At 39.5% G+C, this 21,136-nt stretch overlaps 1 protein-coding gene across 4 annotated transcripts in view; it reads right to left on the minus strand.

The window, feature by feature from the left end:
* sdccag8 (SHH signaling and ciliogenesis regulator sdccag8) overlaps positions 1 to 21,136 on the minus strand; it is a 497,941-nt gene that overhangs the window by 105,085 nt on the left and 371,720 nt on the right. The gene's annotated exons all lie outside the window — the stretch shown is intronic.

A 21,136-nucleotide genomic window follows, 5' to 3' on the forward strand; every position in this document is an offset into this window, starting at 1 on the left:
AGGAACAACAATGTCTACTTCCCTGCACTCATCAATCTTGGTCACCTCTTCAAAGTAAACTCAATCAAATTCATGAGACAGTTTCCCATGCACACTGTGGATATGGCAAGGTTGTTTCCCATGGTAGGGGAGCCTAGGACAAGAGGGCACAACTTGAGGATAAAAGGGCATCAATTTAAAACCAATGTGGAAAAGTTTCTTTAGTCAGAGGATCATAAGTCTGTGGAAAACTTGTTGCCACATGCAGCTGAGGAAGCAAGTTTGTTGGGTATATTTAAGGTAAAGATTGACAAGTATTTGATGTCAGGGCATCACGGGTTACGGAGAGAAAGCTGGGGAGTGGGGCTGAGTCAGAGAATGGATCAGCTCATGACAGAATGGAGGAGCAGACTCGATGGGCCTATGGGCCTACTTCTGCTCCTATATCTTGTGATCTTGTGAAAGTCATGTTCACTATCCCTAATTAGACTTGCCTTTCCAAATGCAAGTAACTTACCCATGAATGATGTTAGTTTTACCAGCCTATAGTTCCCTGGCTTGTCCTTGAAGCCCTTAAAATATCTGACAGCACTTTGGAAGCAATATCTTTAAGGAATGCACAATATTACCTTCTTCTAGATAATGCCAAGCTTCTGGATGTTAGTCCAATTCTCCTCCTTTTCTACTACCAACAGCAATGTCACGGATGAACTCGGCTCCACTTCCAAAACCTCCTAACTGCCCTCACTCCTCAGCCAGGCAACTACTGTAGTTTGTCATCAATAGAATCCAAGGAGAAGTTCAATCAAAATATTCCACATACAAGTTAAACTTGTCAATAAAGACATCTTCACCGGCAATGGCCACAGAACATATTATGATGGCTGCTTATCACACTTGGTCATAGAGAGGTCATAGTTTTAAGCTGAAAGGGGAAAGGTTTAGGGGGAACATTCAGGGTAAGTTATTCACTCAGAGAGTGGTGGGAATGTGGAATGAGCTGCCATCTGATGTGGTGAATGTGAGCTCAATCCAGATAGATGGATGGGAGAGGTCTGTAGGGTTATGGAATGGGAGCAGGTCAATGGGACAAGCAAAACAATGGTCAGCACAGACTAGAAGGGCCAAATGGACTGCTTCCTGTGCTGCATCATTATATTTATATGGTTCTATGTTAACTTATGTTTCAGATTCTTTGGCTTGACTTCGCGGACGAAGATTTATGGAGGGGGTAAAAGTCCACGTCAGCTGCAGGCTCGTTTGTGGCTGACAAGTCCGATGCGGGACAGGCAGACACGGTTGCAGCGGCTGCAGGGGAAAATTGGTTGGTTGGGGTTGGGTGTTGGGTTTTTCTTCCTTTGCCTTTTGTCAGTGAGGTGGGCTCTGCGGTCTTCTTCAAAGGAGGTTGCTGCCCGCCAAACTGTGAGGCGCCAAGATGCACAGTTTGAGGCGATATCAGCCCACTGGCGGTGGTCAATGTGGCAGGCACCAAGAGATTTCTTTAGGCAGTCCTTGTACATTTTCTTTGGTGCACCTCTGTCACGGTGGCCAGTGGAGAGATCGCCATATAACACGATCTTGGGAAGGTGATGGTCCTCCATTCTGGAGACGTGACCCACATTTTGATATAAAATTCTAGATCTCTAAATTTTTCTTACAGGTCATTCTTCTCTGATAATAGGAGGCTTGACAGCATTCTCAAGGTAGGAAATAGGAAGTTTAAAGCTTGATTTTAGATTGAATTAGTTCATAGTTGTATCTTATGCACTCATGGTAAAGTTCTTGTATCTTCAAGAAAGAGTATAGCTAATTCTGGGCAATGACAGATTTATCGAGCATAAAGGAATGCGAAAAAATACAGCAATAATATATATATATTGATTGACCATACCAATTCTTTGTGTAAGGAAAATATTATATGCTTTTCATTTGAAACTGAAAATTGTAATTACTTTTGTATGGTGGCTATAATTTATATTCTTGTCTGAATCTGGCTAGTTAACACTTCAAAAATTTTAGACAATCCTTTAAAATTGATAAATGCCTCATGCCAATTTGAAAAGGCACAAATTAAGTCAAAGATTTTAAAAGAGGTAACTGATAGGAGTAATCAAATAAACAGGAAGAATTTATAGAATTTATAAAACCATCAGGGGGTTCAAGATGGGCCAGGTGAAACACAAAATTAATCTATTTGCTAACGATGCGTTAATATATTTGACGGACCCTGGGGAGTCATTAGCCAAAATGAGGACCACAATGGAGGATTATGGGAAGGTCTTAGGATCTAAAGTAAATATGGACAAAAAAGAAACCTTACCAAGAGGGAAGTCAATTTAAGTGGCCACAGAAAGGCATTAAATACTTGGCGATAAGAGTGGACAAAGACTTATGCAATGTATGTAAGTTAAATTATCTCCCTTTGCTCCAGAAGAATGAGGAGGACTTGGTTCAATGGAGGGCTCTGCCCATAACATTGGTGGACAGAATGACTGCAATATCTTTTTTCAAACGCTGCCATTCCATTGCCCCAGTGCTTCTTCAAGATGCTCAATGGATGTGTCAGAACCTTTTTGTAGAGTGGGAAGATGGCTAGAGTCTCCATGGAAAAGTTGACATGGAAATATAAATTAGGGAGTCTAAAACTATCAGATTTCAAGAAATATTATTGGGCATCCCTGGCGAGGTTTATTGTCTCACTGTTTGAGGGAGGGCTTCCCCTTCCTGGGCACAAATTGGACTACATGCAATAGGGGACAGGATAGCAGGAGAACTTATATACAAATGGTATACCAAATTAATTTCTAAAAAGATGGATAACCCCATATTAAAATATGTATGCCAATGTATTGGATTGAAGGTGGGGTTGTATCCCAATTCACCCTTGACCCAGAACAATTTAATACGCAAGATGCTAGGCAAAAAGATCCTGTATACCTGGTGCCAGAAAGGGATCAGGTGTATCGAGGATTGTTATGATCAGGGGTAGTTAAAGTAATTCAAACAGTTGAGGATCAAATTTGGATTATCTGACAGAACATTCTTATGTTTCCTGCAATTAAGATCTTTCTTAAGAGAGAAATTAGCACCAACAATAACTCTACCAGAGTGTAGTGCCATGGATAAACTAATTCAACATGGGAATGTGTTTAAGTTTTTTTCTAGGATGTAGTTCAGGGCCTGAAGATGGGATTACACCATTTGAGGGAAAGATGGGAGTTGGTCTTTGGTACAACAATTAATGAATATTGGTGTGAAGACTTGTGTCTGAATAGCATGATGGAGATTGTCAATGCCAGATACATGCTGGTGTAGTACAATTTCTTGCATCAGTTATACCCCACACAAAAAATTACATAAATCAAAGCCATAAATTTTGGAAATGTGCTTTAGATGCAATGTACAAAGGTAAGATCTTTCTGGGTAGACCTAGAGGACATTCTGAACAAAATTACACAAGTGGACTTTCCACAGGATCCGGAACTATTCCTTCTGGGTGATATTGGTGAAGTGCAGTTTAGACTATCCAAGCACCAAATTCAATTTGTGAAGGTCACTTTGTCAGTAGCCAGGAAGTGTATTGCGGTTGTGTGGAAGTCCGACTTTCAACTTATGGAATTTCAACACGATTGGACACGGAAATGCAGAGTTGCATTTCCCTGGAGAAGATTACTTATAATTTGAGGAAGAAGTATGACACGTTCATTGAAGTATGGCTGCTGTATATGAGGCACATAGGTGCGCAGATATTATCTATACCCTTCCCCCTCTTGAGTAATGAGATAAGAAACAAGCCACTGCGCCAGGTAAATAAAGGAGAGAGTCAATTGATGTTGTGGCACAGAAGACTGTGTTTAATTTTTAGTTTAATTTTTTATTGTTTATCCTTTACCCTTTACAGTTTATTTAACACCCAGGGTTCTTGAATTTCGAGAAGGTCGTGGATCCCATCAATGCTAGGATGTTTTTCTTGTATGATTGTTTATTTGTATCAATTAAGGGAAGAGGGAGGGAGAGAACAAGTGGAGGGGAGGGAAAAATACTGGACTCTGTAAATTGTATGATGTGGCCAGAAAATGTTTTGTATTTTTTTTTACATTTACGAGTCTTTGAAAATAAAATATTAAAAAAAAAGAATTTATATAATTCAACTCATAAGTACAGACACATCTACTTATAATTTATCATCTTTGGTAATGGCACTGCTTGACCTGAACTTCTCAAGTAAGCCATCTTAAGAATGGTGTGTCTTCAAAGTGGAGTCAGTAATTGGAAAGAAAAGGGCTAGACAGAAAGTTAGACAAGTTCATATTCAGCAATTATATAAATTTGATACCTAATTGTAATTTGTATACAGAAACATAAATTTCCATCAGATTAAAGAAGGTGAGAATTAAACCAGATAGTCCAGCTACAGTTAACAGAGAAGGTGAATATTCCCAGGAGCAGAGAATCCAGGAGGAATGAATAGCACCTCTACAGATGGTGGTTCATCACTTTAATGTCTCAGAAGGCTAACACCATCTTTTCTGAGAGACAAGGGAACCTGTTCAACCATGCAGCATGTGAGATTACATTTTAGAGCTGGAAAAGTTACTATAAGTGACAGACTTTAATCTGTTCGATATGTTGGCTATCTAATGCTGTTAATTTAGATTTGCAGGTTTCCAAGCTGAAATCTTAACGATCCCTTTGCCTCCACAGATGCTGCCTGACCTACGGAGTTCCCCAAGCAGCTTGTTTATTGCTATTAATTTGTCAAATGTGTGAAGAGGGTTATTCTAAATTAATATCATGAATTTAAATTCATCAGACATTAATCTCAACTGCAAATTTACATTCAGAATCTCCATGTATTGCTAAATTATTCTGAAATAACTTTTGTAACATTTCTATTAATTACACAAATACTGAATAATAATGTTCAAGGGTTACCAATCATGATTGATTGATGGACATTTCAGTTTATTATCTTCTGATCTAACTTCCCTGGGGCAGTTAATTTGTTTGCTTCTTATCATTATTGGGCCCATGTACACACTAATGTAATGTATTTCCATGAACAAAGTTTAGGAAATGTAGTTTAGGAATTGGGATAGGAATTTATTCTTGGTTGAACTAAACGCACACCCAGGCTGCTAGCTTAGCTTCACATATTTGGTCTCATTAGTAATCCCTTTCTAGAATCTGCATATTAAGCTTTTCCTTTCATTTTATACGGATTCTCTTTTTACATCAAACTTGCTACTTTGCACTGCAGTTTACATTTATCAGATTTTTAAGACTGCATCCAAAACTTTGTTTTTAGTTACTTCTTTACACCAAGAGCAAATATCTGATGGCCCATTCATTTTTTAAGTATCTTGCTTTGTTTCTCAGCATTTCAAACATAGCATACTTTTGGACCAATATACTAATGCACAGTATTAGTATTAAAGGTATCTTGTTACATCTGATTAATATATTGAATTATGTAAATTATTTTAGAAATGATCAACAACATGCTCTACCATTTTTAGGATTTTTTAAAATTCATGAGCTTTTGTGGTTTCTGTATCTTGGTCTTTTGTATATTTAGAAAACAAATGAGTCTTGCATGCTACCACATTAAAGCTGCCAAGGGAATTTCAAGAAGTGGGTTCAATTGTAATGCTTAAAAAACTTTTAGACAGATACAGGTATTGAAAAGATTTAGAGGGATATATACCTAATGCAGGCAAATGGAACTAACTTGGTCAGCAAGGATAAATTGTACAAAGGATCTGTTTCGGTTCTGAGGAACTCTGTAACTCCATGACCTTTTTCCACAAAAGACGGAACACCTCTCTTGAAAAGAGAGACCCAGAAACTTGGGTGACAAGAGGTGGGGAAGCTTGCAGGGAGTTTGGTTCTTCATACAGGAGAAATTCACATTCTACTTCTGCCCTGTTTACTCTAAAGGCATCGAGACAGCAACAAATAACAAAATAAAGGAAATATCATTTTCTGATTGCACAGCTTAATGATGTCTTACTTATAGCTAGGTGTCTAGAACTGCACATAATACTCAATGTCTTTTAGAGTTAACCAAAGTAGATGGTTAAAAGTAGGGCAGATATATGGATAGAAAGGGCTCAAAAAGATATGCACCAAATACAGGCAAACAGGATGAACCTAGAATGCCACCTTGGTCAGCAAGGACAAGTTGGGCCAAAGGGCTTGTTCTATACTGTATAATTCTAAGTAGTTTGATTACACCTACAATTAGATTTATAACCATTTGGTTAAAGTGGGATACCTGTAGTACACACTGTTCTAAAGGAGTGAAACATGAGTCTGCCCTACAATCAGATTTATAACCATTTGGTTAAAGTGGGCTACCTGTAGTACACACTGTTCTAAAGGAGTGAAACATGAGTCTGCCCTACAATCAGATTTATAACCATCTGGTCAAAGTGGGATACCTGTAGTACACACTGTTCTAAAGGAGTGAAACATGAGTCTGCCCTACAATCAGATTTATAACCATCTGGTCAAAGTAGGATACCTGTAGTACACACTGTTCTAAAGGAGTGAAACATGAGTCTGCCCTACAATCAGATTTATAACCATCTGGTCAAAGTGGGATACCTGTAGTACACACTGTTCTAAAGGAGTGAAACATGAGTCTGCCCTACAATCAGATTTATAACCATCTGGTCAAAGTGGGATACCTGTAGTACACACTGTTCTAAAGGATTGAAACATGAGTCTGCCCTACAATCAGATTTATAACCATCTGGTCAAAGTGGGATACCTGTAGTACACACTGTTCTAAAGGAGTGAAACATGAGTCTGCCCTACAATCAGATTTATAACCATCTGGTCAAAGTGGGATACCTGTAGTACACACTGTTCTAAAGGAGTGAAACATGAGTCTGCAGATAGCGTGATTGTAATAAAAATACAAAAATGCTGGAGAACATCAGCAGGTCTCGCAGCATCCATAGGAGGTGAAGAAATATAAACAAGGTTAGTTATATACCTTTACCTTCTCTGGACGCTGCGAGACCTGCTGATGTCCTCCAGCATTTTTGTGTTTTACTGTTCTCAGGAATCAAGGTTTAATTCAACTAGTCTCTTCCTCTTTATATAACCGGTACTTGCAGAAATTCTTAGTTTATATATTCTTTGCTGTTTACTCAAAATTTATTTTCTCCCCCTTTATTCCCTCCCTCTTTGACCATCCTTTGCTGGCTTCTAAAGTTTTCCCCACTCTTTTACCTTACCAACAACCTTTTGTGTCTTTTTAGTCAACTGTGCATAAAATGATGCGTGTACACATCAAAACTGTTTAATTCTTTGAGTTTGGCAACTGATCTTTTCAGATTACTCTTGCATTAAGCTGGTATACACTTAATGGGCCAAATGGTAGGTCCTTATGCTATGACCAGTCTGAGATTGGGATCTCTCTCAGATCAATTTTAATGCTATTATATAAATTCAAGTCTTTTAAATTGGCAATTGATTTGTTTCTTATGGGTCTCATGAGACTCATTTCCTGCTTATTGTTGCGCTAAATTGTGATAACTGCAATTTTTAAGACTGATTCCTTTAAAGTTTATGAGCAGATGTGTCTTATGGGGCCTCCTCTGAGGAAATCACAGCAGAAATCATCTCTTATTGCTTCTGTTGAAAGCCCTAAAGCCCAGCATCTGGAAGTGAAGCCAATAAGAACAATGACTTGAACTGCTTTGAACTGCCATAAACTAGAATCCTAAATGTTTTACATCAGTTTTGCTCAAAAATTGCATGATCACTAACTCTCAAAGTAGCTCAACTTTACTGTAATATTTTACAATTAATGGTTGCAGAGATAAATAGAGATGGTCTTTATGATTGGAAATGTTAGCAGATCAGAGTGAATATGGATAGTAATACAGTAAAACCCTGTTATCTGAAATTCAAGCAAGTGGCAGAGTCAAGCAAATGGCAAAATATTGCAGAAAATAAATATAGATACTAAAATTGCCGTGCCTTGCCGTTAATTCACCAATCACACAATACACAGTCTCAAGAAAACGGACAATTCATGTATCCAGCATCTATTGTATTTTACTGTGCTACAGAACCCAATTTAGCCATAAAAATGATGCCAAAGTATGGTAAAGCAATACAATTTATATAGGAATGCAATGTTATCTCAATACTTAAATTGGAGAAATTGCAGTTCATCCAGGATTAGAAGTTGGACAAGTAGAAGAACTGGAATTGGGTGATTAAGGGTTCGGTACAAGACTTGGATGAGCCAAATTTATAAAATGTGTGAGGGGAGAGTTGGGAAACAAGCTCGGATGTGGGAAACCTGAGGGGCAGTCTCATTTGATGGGAAGAGAGGAGGAGGGAATGCTGCACACTTCACACTCTTGTGATCAAGACATCCACAATCTCCATGCACTGGTTTGAAGTAAAAATTGGAGACAGAATGGGAAGAATTTTTAGATGAGAAAAATTATGCTGCCAAATATATCTACATGACTACATCAAAGTGAAGAACGCAAATACTGTGGTTCTAAGAATACGATCTGGTCAAAGTGTAACAAAATTAAATCTTCCATGGAAAAAAATCTATTTCTTTCATGTCCTAAAGACAGCTGGCAACACTCATGATGAAACAAATTATAGCAGGCGTGTATGCAATAGCTACATATCATTTGCAATGCCACATGTGCAGACATCTGCACAACTGTTGTATGGGCAATAACATTAAGAAAAACTGTCCTGTAATCAATTCAGAATGATTTAACTCAGAACTGACTCCTGCTGCTATTTAGTTAACAGATGCCTTGGCTACAGAGTACTGTAACCATATCTGGCTACAACGTTTAAAGAGGATACCAATTCCAAGAAAACTATCCAAAACATAGTCGTAGTAAAACCTACTCAGAAAATTATTTTCATTCATTAATGAGTGAACTAACTTACTTTCCTAGAAATAGAAAACAGAATATAGATTAGCACAGGAATAAGCACTTTGGCCCAAGTTTTCTGCTGCTGAATACTGCAAAAAAAACTCTCAAATACAAAAAAGATCAATATGTATCATTTTACAATCATCAAGCTGCTTCAAAAATAAAACATTATACTGTAGACTCACTAGGCACGCATTAACCAAAAGAACCACACAAAGTCAAAAGTGAATTGAACCAACTGACTTTAATAGGACTCTCGCATGCGTTTAAATCCCTTGGAACCCGATTATAGTTGTGACTCCCGGGACCTTTATGACATCAGCCGTTAGGCTGTGAGCTTGCCCTGATCCTGGAGCTCTCACAGTCAGATCTGCTGCAGACTAGCATGCGATTCAATGAGCCAGTTCGCCACTTGCTGGACGAGCTGCCGCATGAACCCTCCCCTACCCACCATCTCTGGCAAGGCAATCTGGGTACCCACAACACTCTGGGTAAAAAACACCCCTAATATCTCCCCTAAGCTTCCCTTCCTTAACTTGTACACATGTCCTCTGGTGTTTGCTGATCCTGCCCTGGAAACAGGTGCTGGCTGTCCACTCTATCTATGCCTTTCATGATCTTGTAGAGCTTTATCAAATATCCTCTCATTGTTCTAGTTCTACTAACCTTTCCTCATAAGACTTATTTCAGAATCCAGGCAACATCCTGGTAAATCTCCTCTGCACCCTCTCCATAGCTTCCACATCCTTCCTATAATGAGGTGACCAGAACTGAACACAATACTCTAAGTGTGGTCTCACCAGAGATTTGTAGAGTTACAACATGACCTCTCTACTCCTGAATTCAATCCCCCTATTAATGAAGCCCAGCATCCCATAAACCTTCTTAACAATCCTATCAACCTGTACAGTGACCTTGAGGGATACATGGATTTGAAACCCAAGGTCCCTCTGTTCATCCACACTCTTAAGTAACTGACCATTAACCCAGTACTCAGCCTTCTGCTTTGTCTTTCCAAAATGCTTCACCTCACACTTATTCAGATTGAAATCCATCTGCCACTTTTCTGCCCAACTCTGCATCCTGTCTATATCCTCTTGTAACCTTCAACAACCTTCAACTCCATCCACAACTCCTCCAACCTTTGTGTCATTTGCAAACTTACCGACCCATCCTTCCGCCTCTTCATCCAAGTTATCTATAAAAATCACAAAGAGCAGGGGGTCCCAGAACAGGTCCTTGTGACACTCCACTAACCTGGAGGACCATATTAAAGGCCCTCCTAAAGTCCATATATGCAAGGTCCATTGCCCTGCCCTAATCAATCCTCTTTGACACCTCTTCAAAAAACTCTATAATATCCCTGAGACATGATCTGCCACACATAAATTTGTCCTGACTTCCTCCAATTTTTCCTTGACCCAACTAAATGCAGGTAGATCCTGTCCCTCAGAAACCTCTCCAGCAATTTTCCAACCATTGATATCTAGCTCACTGGCTTGTGGCTCCCTGGCTTGTCCTTGCTACCCTCTTTAAACAATGGCACAACACTCTCCTCTCTCCTGAGCTTTGGCCTGTCACCAAAAATAATGTAACTATCTCAGCAAGGACCTCCACAATTTCTTCCCTAGCTTTTCACAAGGTGTGACATTCCAGTTCATCAAGTTCTGGGTGTTTATCTTTTTTAATAAACACCAAGGCTGCTAAGACCTCCTCCCTGGTAGTTCCAATGTGGTTCAGCACCTCACCAGCTATTTCTTCCAATTCCTTGGCTTCCAGTTATCTCCACAGTAAAAACTGATGGGTATTCATTCAAATTTCCTCTGGTTCCACACAAAGATGTTCATCTTCGATGGGACCAATGTTCCTCCAGCCCCCTTTTTTACTTTGACACACCCTTGGGATTCTCCTTTATTCTGTCTGCCAGCTCCATCTCATGTGCTCTTTTTGTAAATCACGAAAATCTGTAGACCCCGTGTGCTCTTTTTGACCTCCTGATTTCCCTCTTAACCATGGAGAATGACTGTTCTCAAGGGATTATTAAATCTGATTGAACCTTTCTTTCTTCTGACTGGTGTCTCAATATCTCAGGGTTCCTGAAATTTCCCTGTCATGCCCTTCAACCTAACTAGAACGTGCAGTGCCAGAACTCTTGCTACCTCATTTTTTAAAAATTCCCATTCTCCATCTGTCCCCTTCCTTGCAAACATTCTCCCCCAATCACCTTCTGTAAGTTCCTGCTTCATTGCTCTGAAATCAGCCTTGCCCCCCATTTTAGGGCTTAACTTGCAGAATAGTCCCATCTTGAAACTAATGCTCTCATTCATTCATTGACCAAGTAACCTTGTTTACAGTTTATCACTGTGTTCATCCCAATTTTACCCTCTCTATCTTCCCTGCAAATTAACAAACTTCTTTTTCCTCCTCAATTCTGAAATGTTAATTCTGCTTCTCCTCTCACACATGCAGCCTAACCTGCTGAGAACTTCCACCATTTTCTTCTATTTATGGATTTCCAGCACCTTCAATTTTTTAATATGCTAATTTAATAATACTGCCTAATTTTCTTTGGAACTGTCCAACGAGTGTAACAATGAAAAAAAGCTTTCTCTATCAATTAGTGAACAGAGAAAAGAAAAATAGCCAAATAATTTGGAACAGAACAAAAGTGGAGGAGTAGAGCCAGTGATGTATTTCTAGAGTGAACGAAAAATATCTCAGATTTTCCACAGAAAAATTCTTCATCTAATTTGGATCACATATCTAAATATCTTAATATCTAAAATTCCACTGCTGTTTAGTCACCTCTTTCTGCGTGCATTGGTATAGGATTAACATTGCATGGCATGCAAATAAAAGACTTCAGCTGAATTTAACTCTGGTTCCAACATCACAACAAAAATATTAGCATGTGTCTTTTATAAAATCTTTTAAATTCTTCCCCTTCAGAAGATGTAAATCTGATTGGGGATGTATTGGTTGTTCTCTGAAGGTCACTCTTCATGGACCTTTCATCAGGTCCAACATTACATACAAATATACAAGATGCATGAGCTTGAAAACACCAACCTTCAGATTCAAGGACAGTTTCTTTCCGTTTTAATCAGCTTTGTTACGAGCCCAGAGGACCCCAAAACCCAGCAGCAATATTCACCAAGACAAATGGTTACTTAAACAAAAGTTGCTTTTAATTATCTTTAAACATGAAAACAGGATCAAACTCTAACTTATTACTATTAACTTAACCCCCCTTCTAATTCTAAGTGCACGTGTATGTAATGTGTGTATAAGTTCAGAAAAGTTCTTTGATTCACAGTCCAATCTCGCTCATTCCTCCAAGTTCACTGGTTGCAGGAAATTCTTATACTGTACACAGAATTTAACATTTATAAAGTTCACCAGGCTTTGGTGCTTGAAAGGTAATTGGTTACCACTCAGGAAGGTTCTTGTCAGTTTTCAGAGAGAGATTTGTTGTTCGCTGGACACAAACTGATGCCTTTTAATCAGCCACTTGCCAGAGAAGCTTGCCCCATCAGGGTTTTCCAGCTGATAACCCCTGTCTTTCAGGTCACCACAGAGTTCCTTTTTGTTTCTCTTATTTCAAGTGAAACATTAGGCAGCCAGTCCTCTCCTCTTGTCTGGGCCACAAGGGCTTTGACCAGGCTGAACTAAGCACTCACAACTCGTCTTCAAAATGGTTTTTTTTTTCACATGCTTGCCAGCTTGTCCTGTTCTAGTCCCAGATGCTGCTGCTGCTGAACTGTAAAAGCTGCAGAACTGAATTCTTTCTCCCTCTCTCTCTCTCTCAGAGAAAAGCCTGTTTTACTCTCCCTGCTTGCAAAACCACATGACCCCCTTAGAACAGCAAGAGTCTGCGGCTCTGAACCAAATCCTTCAAGTTCTTTCATCTGTCGCTTTTCAAAACAACAATCCATTATTTAAGTCCCTTGGGCACTCTTCATAATTTTTGAAAAGGCTCTCGGAGCTGGCCTGTCTGGCTTGAACAGAGCTCCAGTATTTTAAATGAGATCTGTTTTGAAGTGTTTGCATGTGAGCTAGACTAGAAAACCTGCCACACGTTATCTCCCAAAATCATATATAAAACACAACATATTCCATCACAGATTCTTAAATGAACCTCTCTTTGGTAAAAGATGATGCCCTTTCATTGTTGTAACAGTAGTTTTCTTTGAATCCTGCCCTTTGTCTTTGTAATAGAGTAAAACTCGTGTTATCTGGAATTCAAGCCACCAGCAAAAAAATTGCGGAAAATAAATAGGTAAAAATACAAAGGTTTAAAGTTGCTTCCATTCACACGACATGCAAACTCAAACAACTGAAAAATGCACTTGCACAGCATCTACCAATCCCCATACAGTGGTTTTACTGTTACTAGGCCCTGCTGCTGATTTTATTATTCGGTTTCCTGCTGTGCCTATATAGCAAGTAAAGCATTTCCATGTATCACATTGCATATGACAATAAACAATTAAATTCTTCAGAAGTGGGCAACTTGGACAATTTTTTGGGTCCTTTATTTCTAAGAAATACAAAGCTTTTAATAACCCTTACATTTATTCTGAAAGAAAAAAGCCCTACTCTAATAAAATCCACAACCACCGGTAGCCTTACCATTATTCCTTTTTTTTTAGCTGCCATTTCATTAATGATCGCTAACTTTTTTGGACATTTCTGGAACATTTCTAAGACAACTGATGTTCCATTTGTTACTGTCACAAACATAGCCAGGTCCTTAACCAAGTTTGCTGTTGGTAAACATAACATAACATAACAATTACAGCACGGAAACAGGCCATTAGGCCCTTCTAGTCCGCACCGAACCAAACACCCCTTTCTAGTCCCACCTCCCTGCACAATGCCCATAACCCTCCATCTTCTTCTCATCCATATACCTGTCCAACCTTTTCTTAAATAATACAATTGACTCCGCCGCCACTATTTCTCCCGGAAGATCATTCCACACGGCTACCACTCTCTGAGTAAAGAAGTTCCCCCTCATGTTACCTCTAAACCTCTGCCCCTTAATTCTTAACTCATGTCCTCTTGTTTTAATCTTTCCTCCTCTTAACGGAAATAGTCTACCCACATCCACTCTGTCTATCCCTTTCATAATCTTAAATACTTCTATCAAATCCCCTCTCAACCTTCTACGCTCCAAAGAATAAAGACCTAATCTGTCCAATCTCTCCCTATACTCTAGATGCTTAAACCCAGGTAACATTCTGGTCAACCTTCTCTGCACTCTCTCCACTCTGTTTATATCCTTCCTCTAATTAGGCGACCAGAACTGCACACAGAACTTCAAATTAGGCCGCACCAACGTCTTATACAATCTCAACATCACCTCCCAACTCCTATATTCCATGCAATGATTGATAAAGGCCAGCATACTAAAAGCCTTCTTCACCACCCTATTCACGTGAGTTTCTACCTTCAGGGAACGATGTACCGTTACTCCTAAATCTTTCTGCTCTTCTGTATTCATCAATGCTCTCCCATTTACCACGTATGTCCTATTCTGATTCTTCTTACCAAAATGAAGCACCTCACACTTATCAGCATTAAATTCCATCTGCCATTTTTCAGCCCACTTTTCTAAGCAGCCCAAATCCCTCTGCAATCCTTGAAAATCTTCTTCATTATCCACTATTCCACCTATCTTAGTATCGCCTGCATATTTACTAATCCAATTCACCACCCCATCATCTAGATCATTAATGTATATAACGAACAACAATGGGCCCAATACAGATCCTTGAGGCACACCACTGGTCACCGGCCTCCAACCTGACAGACAATTATCCACTACCACTCTCTGGCCTCTCCCTTTCAGCCAATGTTCAATCCATTTGACTATCTCAAAATTTATACCTAAAGACTGCACCTTCCTAACTAACCTTCCATGTGGTACCTTATCGAAGGCCTTACTGAAGTCCATATAGACAACATCCACTGCGCTACCCTCATCCACATTCCTAGTCACCTCTTCAAAAAATTCAATCAGATTGGTCAAACATGACCTTCCTCCCACAAATCCATGTTGAGTGCTCCTGATCAGACCCTGTCTATCCAGATGTTTATAAGTACTATCTCTAAGAATTTTCTCCATTAATTTACCTACCACAGACGTCAAACTTACAGGCCGATAGTTGTCAGGCTTCCTCCTTGAACCCTTTTTAAATAACGGAACCACATGCGCAATGCGCCAATCCTCTGGCACTATCCCCATATCTAATGACATTTGGAAAATTACTTCTACAGAGACTGCCATCATATAACCTCTCAAAGTTATATTCACAAGTCTCAGTGTTTATCACATATTGTTTAATTTATAACATTGTTGTTAGTTCATTCTCTTCTTCATTTCCATTAACCCAGAATGGCTCTTGTCTTACACATAATCTCCCCATTAATAGTCATTTCTTTTTAAAATTCCGACTTCATTGCCTTCTTCATTATTCTACTCCATATTCATCAACATGCTCAGTACAAAGAATGGTAATTCTTCTTTCATTACAAAGTTCTTTGTGATTTTCTTCATTTCTTCAATGTTTCCTTCCATTCTTTATAGTTTTGTCATCATGCTCAAATCCAACAAAACTGATTATTCAGCAAAAAATTCAAAACTTAACTTTTCTTCATCCACTGATATTCTTGGTCACATTACTTCCTGATATCTCAGATAGATCTCCCAAACAACATCCAATAAGGAAGCTATCTTCAGGATTCTCTATTTCTTCCATTATGTCAAATATATTTTTCCTCAGAAACTATGTACTCTCTGTAAATCTGACGCCCAAATATTAGTTCCACTCCGAAGAAAGATTCACTATCTTAATTCCTTGGATAAAATACAAGAACAAGCTTGTAGTCTAATAGGCAATTCACCCAACACCTGATTAGAACATTTTTTTTTAAATTTCATTATTAGTATTGAGTACTTCTCTAAAATTTATTTTCTGGTTTCTGCAAAGTTACAAATTCACCATCTGCTACATTCTTTCTCTTCCAATCTGTTGAAATCAAGTCCCATCCAGTGTCAGCAACATTTATGATTCAGAAAGAGATTCTAGACGCAGCATCCAGCCAGGAGTCTGGAGGAAGTAGAATTTTTATGCTCCAGCTTGCTCAGATGGGTCTTCCCTTTAACACTGCAAGTGTTGGCAATGCTGTCATTGTACAGATTCCTTTTCCATCTCATTCTTTCACGGTATTTTTCCCTTTATTTATTCCCATCTTCCTCAAATTCAAGGCTTTTTAAAATAACATTTATTAATCTCCTGACTGCTGTTTTGTGCTTTATTTCATACCCTTTTGCCTCACAGTTTTCCTGTTGCCCAGTATTATAACGCTCAAGTCCTTTATCTTGATGTCACAAGTGAACAGTTACAATCAAGCAATTATGTCTACATGCAGTCACCAAGTCACAAGGTGCTTCAGATACTGAATTCTGATTTTTGTCTCTCACTTTCCAATTATTAAGCTCCCAACTTCAGTAGAGTGACCTTGCCATTGAAGTCTTTTAGCAAAACATACTGAAAAAGCAAAACTACCCCCCAAAAGTAATATGAATTACAAGATTCAAAACTTAGACAATAGAGTCAGAGTTCTCCAGAACGGAAACCGACCTCAGTTCGCCTTGTCTATTTCAACAAAGCTACTCCCATTTGCCTGCATTAAGTCCATTCTCTCTTAACCTTTCTGATTCATGCACCTGTCTGTCTGTTCAACATTACAATTGTTCACACTTCTACCACTTCCTCTGGCAGCTTATTCCACATACCCATCACCCTATACGTGAAGGTGGCTCTTGTTCCTTTTAAATGTCTCCCTTTTCACTGTTAATCAATATACTCTGGTTTTAGATTCCCCTCCTCTGGGGAAAAAAACTATAATTACTCACCTTATCTATTCCCCTCATTACTTTGCAAACATAATATATCCCTTCGCCTCTGGCGCTTCAGTGAGAAAAGTCCCGGCCTATCCACTCCCCCCTTATAAATTAAGTTTACCAGACCTGGTAACAGTCTCATGAATCTTTTCTTCATCCTTTTCAACTTAGATGATAAGACACTGAAGCAGAATTAGGTCTTACAGCCCACAGAGTCTGCTCCCCCTCTTGAATAATGGCTGAAGTATTTTTCCTCTCAACCCAGTACTCCTGCCTTCTCCCCATTATCTTTGACATCCTTATGAATCACTTTAAATATACCCAATGGCTTGACCTCTACTGCTGTTTATAGCAACAAATTCCACAGATTCACCACCCTATGGCTGAAGAAATTTTTCATCTCTATTCTAAAGTTAAGTCTTTTTATTCTGAGGCTGTGCCCTCTGACTCTAGACTTTCTCACGACTGGAAACATCTTCGCCATGTTCCTTCTATAGAGTCCTTTTCAATAAGGTCCCTCCTCATCCTTCAAAAATGCACACAATACTCCAAGTAAATCCTCACCAAAGTCTTATAGAGTTCTGACAAGATGTCTCTGCACTTGCACTCAGTACTCTTAGTGATTACATGCAAATACCTTCTTCAGGACCGCGTCTACCTGCGTCACCACTACCATACACCGTGTAAGTCCTTCCCTGATTTAACCTGCCAAAGTGCAATACCTCACACTTGTCCAAGTTAAATTCCATCTACCATTCCTTGGCCCACTTCCCTAGTTCATCTAGATTATCTTGTAATCTTGGATAACCTTGTTCACCATCCACTTTTGTGTCATCTGCAAAATTATTAACCATGTTAACTACATCATGACCCAAGTTGTTAATATTAATGATAACAGTGGACCCAACATTGATAACTGTGGCACATCACTGGTCACAGCCCTCCAATATAAGTAACAACCCTTCAGCCACACCTGCTGTCTCCAACCATCAAGACAATTCTGTACCCAATTGGCCACCTCACCCATATTACTCGACCACCTGGAAAATATGGAACTTTGTCAAATGCCTTGTTGAAGTAAATGTAGACAACATCCACCATGCTACATTCATCAATTTTCTTGGTCACCTCTTCAAAAAACTCAATCATAAAACTCAAGCAGATGTCTAAAACAGTGTAGATGTATCCAACATAACTAACATAACCCATGCAGATAGGATGATCATTTATCCTCTGCAGGCTGCCAAATTCCTGTATGGATTTGGTGACTTTCAACAATGCTTCTTGTGAAATTACTGCTTTTCATTCCAATATTTTCATGAATTGTCATTGAGTCATTAATCTGAAATATTAACTCTGTTTCTCCCTCCAAAGATGTTGCCTGACCAGCTGAATATTTCCATAATTTAATTATGTTTTATTTAAATTCCCTTTTGGACACAAGCACACACCATAATAGCAGCATTAATTCACAACAAATTATCATTAAGTTGAAAGTCCTACTCCTGCAATAATGTGCAATCTGGTCTATTTGGAGTGCATTAAGACTATGGAAACAAGGGGAAACCTTTAATCTGATCTGATTGCATTACAGATAACAATGACCAACTGTAATAGAACATTGAAAAGTTTTGGATGTGTGGAGGTCAAAAAATTATAAATCAAATAGCAAAATCAGATCATCAATTCTATATCAGCTTTCTGAAAGAAGTATAAATTTGGCCTGCTTGTCACTTCTCTGCTTACAAGCTTGCCACGTGGAGATTGAATATCCTTTTGGAAAGAATTACTGAATATGTTGACATTATGTTTTCAAGGATATGTTTCAGATCATAATTTGCCATGTTAATAATAATTTTTACCTCCCCCCTGGTTTTTTGCCAAATATTTGCAATAACTTTCTTTCGTTAACTTTTGTTTTGCAAACAAACATTACCTTGAAGCGTGACCAGCAATATTCTATCTTCATTTGAGTCATTATATCACAAAGGAGTTGTCTAATAATTGTCTACAATCAAAAATGTGTGAAATCCTGCAAGCCTTTTCTTATCAAAAATAACAAAAGGATAAATTGATCAGACTCAATATATGTCCAAATGACTTGTTGAATTACTGCATAATCTCATACCTCAAAGGAAAAAAGTCAGCTGTGCTGAGAAAAATGATTCACTGCTTTAAAACAAGACAAGTGGAAAAGCTGGAGCATCTGCCTCCTCTAAACTCAGTAATTTTAGAACTACCAAATGAAAACAAAACTATGCTGCCAAGTTTCAAAATACATGGAGGAAGAAGGAATTAGTCAACTATAATAAAGACATTCAACATATTCATCACAGCTCTTCAAATGATATTTTATCCATATTCTCCAGTTGTATAGCTATTTTGTTCTTTATGGATGAGATTTAGAATTGAATTTCTTCACACTTCATTAAAGGTTAAATCTTCTTCAAAGATTTGATACCCTTAGTGTTCTTGCTAATGTTTCTGCTTTAATAAAAATCTATCCAGGTGCATTTAGCTACAGTTATTTATTCATCTATCTGCCTATCTATTTATTTATCTAGCTCTTCATTTGTTTTTTTTTGCGCATTCACATGCCTATTCATTCATCTATTTATTTATATATTTATCTATCTATCTCTTTATCTTGTTATCTATTTATTTGTTTGTTTCTTTAGGGAACAGCAACATTTTGATGACCTGCTTTGCACATCCATTATTAGCTGTTGCTCTCTTTTGATTCTGTCTTGAAATGTTCCTTGTATTTCAAAGCAGCCATAAATCAGAGGGTAAAATTGCTGGAGGAACTCAGCTGGTCCCACTGCACCCATAGGAGGCAAGGATACACAACCAACATTTCAGACCTCAAAAGAATATACTTTACCAAGATATTTAAATTCCCCCGTACGCTAATATTGCAAATTATTGTGTTCTGCCTCGAATTCTTTAACGAAGATACTCTCTGAATTTCAAATCCTGTAGATCTAATTTCCAGACACTCTGATTAATTACCTCGAGAATTGGGAACGCTTCTGAATGTTCACTTTTGGGATCTGAGTTTCACTGGCAAGGCCAGCATTATTGCCCTTGAAGTGTTGCAGGTCTTGAGTCAGTCGGTATTGAGTAGAGAAGTTGAAAGATCATGTTGCAGTGGTGCAAGATGTTAGTGAGGTCCCATATGAAATATGGTCACTATGCTATTGTTGTCAACCTGAAGAGAAGACTCAGGGGCCTGATATACAGGGAGAGATTGAACAGGCTAGGGCACACATGTCAAACTCTGGCCCGCGGGCCAAATTTGGCCCGCGATATAAGTATATTTGGCCCGCAAGATCATTTCAAAAATGTATTAGAGGTGGCCCGCCCTGCAGCGAGAGCCGATGCTGTTGTTTGGTAATGTCACCCTCACCATCCTCCCCCTTCATTGCACATCCTTCCCCATTGTAACACGAGAAATTGTAACACGAGAAGTCTGTCGATGTCATCAGCCGGCAAGCCGGTTGGAAGGCTCCCCGCACAACCAGCCACTTCTCCCACCTGTCGCGGCGGATGGGCGAGCGCCTGTGATTTCCTGTCGGCGCGACGGGCGTGGCAGGCTGCGCACGGCCCCCGGGCAGCGCGAGTCCTGCGCGACTGGCATCGGATGGCCCTTCCACAGCGCGAGCGCACTTCTCCCGGTCGCCTCGGCCTTCAGCGCTTGCACCCGCGCGGACCCCAGGGACGGCTGGTTCGGCCCTGCACGTGAAGAGGGAGATGGTGGCTGTCCGCAAAGGCTGATCGGCAGCGCGCTGGGCCTGAGTGGGTGGGTAAGCAGGGGTGGGCAGAGGGTGTAGGTGAGGAGTAATGGGCAGGGGAAGTTAGGGTGGTGCGAGGGGCAGTTAGAGGGAGGGATGAGTAGAAGGAGGGGTGGATAGGGATGAGGTAAAAGGGGAGGGGCAGGGTCAGTAGGGGAGGGGTGATTAGAGGGTGAGAGACGGGTAGAGGGTGGAACAGGTTGAGGGGAGAGGCAGTAGAGGGGCGTGCATAGAATGGGGTGGGTAGAGGCAGAGCGAGTGGAGTGAGGGGTGAGTAGAGGGTGGGTAAAGGACTGGTCAGGTAGAGGGATGGTGGGTCGAGGGTGAATAGAGCCTGAGGAGTGAGCAGGCCAAAATGGACACAGCCTGTGAATGCTGACTACATCTCCACAGGGACCAAATAGGTTTCCCTCAGGTCAAGCAAAGGGTGAACTTGAGCTACCTACTCCTGACCTGTAACATTATCCTCCTAAAGTTTAACATTACATATGTTGAAAGAAGAGAAAACATGCAGATGTTGT

The sequence above is a fragment of the Narcine bancroftii genome, chromosome 4, assembly GCF_036971445.1.
Source record: "Narcine bancroftii isolate sNarBan1 chromosome 4, sNarBan1.hap1, whole genome shotgun sequence".
NCBI classification, from domain to species: domain Eukaryota; kingdom Metazoa; phylum Chordata; class Chondrichthyes; order Torpediniformes; family Narcinidae; genus Narcine; species Narcine bancroftii.